The sequence below is a fragment of the Antechinus flavipes genome, chromosome 3 (assembly GCF_016432865.1).
Source record: "Antechinus flavipes isolate AdamAnt ecotype Samford, QLD, Australia chromosome 3, AdamAnt_v2, whole genome shotgun sequence".
Classification (NCBI taxonomy): Eukaryota; Metazoa; Chordata; class Mammalia; order Dasyuromorphia; family Dasyuridae; genus Antechinus; species Antechinus flavipes.
In genome coordinates, this window is record NC_067400.1 from 554,657,214 (window position 1) to 554,658,925 (window position 1,712).

A 1,712-nucleotide genomic window follows, 5' to 3' on the forward strand; every position below is an offset into this window, starting at 1 on the left:
CATAATTACTATTTCTTATCAGATATTTCACCTTCTCTACTATTTTTTCTTTCTTTATATTTTGTTTTGTTATTTCTTGGTTTCATAAATTCATTGACTTCCCCTTGCATAATTCTAATTTTCAAAAAATTTATTTTCTTCTTTAAGACCGGATCAATATTATACACTTCAACAACAATACTATATGAGGATATAGTCTGATAGAAGTGGATATTTTTGACAAAGAGAAGATCTAATCCAGTTCTAATTGATCAATGATGGGCAGAATCAGCTACACCCAGAGAAGGAACACTGGGAAATGAGTGTGAATTGTTTACATTTTTGTTTTTCTTCCCAGGTTATTTATACCTTCTGAATCCAATTCTTCCTGTGCAACAAGAGAACTGTTCGGTTCTGCACACATATATTGTACCTAGGATATACTATAAGATATTTAACATGTATAGGACTGCTTGTCATCTGGGGGAGAAGATGGAGGGAGGGAAGGGAAAAGTTGGAACAGAAGTGAGGGTAAGGGATAATGTTGTAAAAAATTACCCATGCATATGTACTGTCAATAAAAAGTTATAATAATAAAAAAAATTTTAAAAAGACTGAATTAAGACTGGGGTACAAGAAACAAGTGGATTGAGTTTCCAGTAGGGGATCCCAAGTGCAGTGGTCAACCATCTGAGCCTCAGTCCTGCAATCAACATGCTTCATTCCTTTCTAGTCAAAAAACATTTCTGCACCAGCAAGAAATCCAACTACAGTGAACTGGAGGGTCAGACAGTGATTGAATCTCCCCATTTGTATGAATGTTGGCTATTCCAGCACCAGAGATCCTCAGTACAACAATACTGGCCTGGGATAGTGGGCTACTCTCTTACTTCTTTACTCCCATGCCTGTAGCTGTTTCTGAACCTCCAGAAGAGCCCAAGGCTCTGGATCTGACTTCTCTGTCCTGTGATGATTATAACACTGGTAAAGTATCAATCCCAGTCTCCTTAGAAGAAGAGGCAGAGGAGTTCTCCTGTGATCAGTTCTGCGAATCCTACACCCTCCTAACACTAGCATTCTCCAGCACAATGAAGACATCAGCCTAGGAAGTCCTTCTGCAAGGTCCGTGAGAAGGCATTTATGAGCCTAGGCACCGTCAAAATGCATGTCCGAAGCTACATAGTGCCCCGTATATGCAAAATCTGTGGGAAGGTCTTCTCCCGGCCTTGGCTGGTGCAGGGCCATTCCAGAACCCACAGAGGGAAGAAGCCGTTCTCCTGCAATCATTGCAGTCAAGCCTTTGCTGACCACTCCAAACTCGGGGCTCGCCCCCAAAGCTGCTCTCGGACTTTCTCTTTAATATTCTTCCTTCACAAGCATGAAGAGACCAGCTGTTCAGGCTCTAAATACTGCGGATTGAAGGTGATCCCATGCAGAAGGTGCTCCACTGCTGCTGGGATTCTCCCTTTATTCCCTGCCAGGAACCATTCCCATATTCTAAAAGAGCTAAGTGAACATTTGCCATTGTGATTTTCAAGGGGTGGGGGGAAAAGATTTCTATAGGAAATAGTTCCTTTGGTATTAAACTCCATCTGTAGAGTAAAATTCCCTGCCATCCCCCATCCAGGTTACCCTCTTCTTCCCCCACCCCCCTTGCTGCTTCATACTTTAATGAAAGGAACTGGTGACGATTTTCATTGTCCTGTCCCCCATCCCACTTCAACCCCTTTTGG

At 42.1% G+C, this 1,712-nt stretch overlaps 1 pseudogene; it reads left to right on the forward strand.

The window, feature by feature from the left end:
- Nucleotides 1-693: 693 nt before the first annotated feature.
- On the forward strand, nucleotides 694-1,509 carry LOC127557417 (protein snail homolog Sna-like; annotated as a pseudogene).
- The last annotated feature ends 203 nt before the right edge of the window (nucleotides 1,510-1,712 follow it).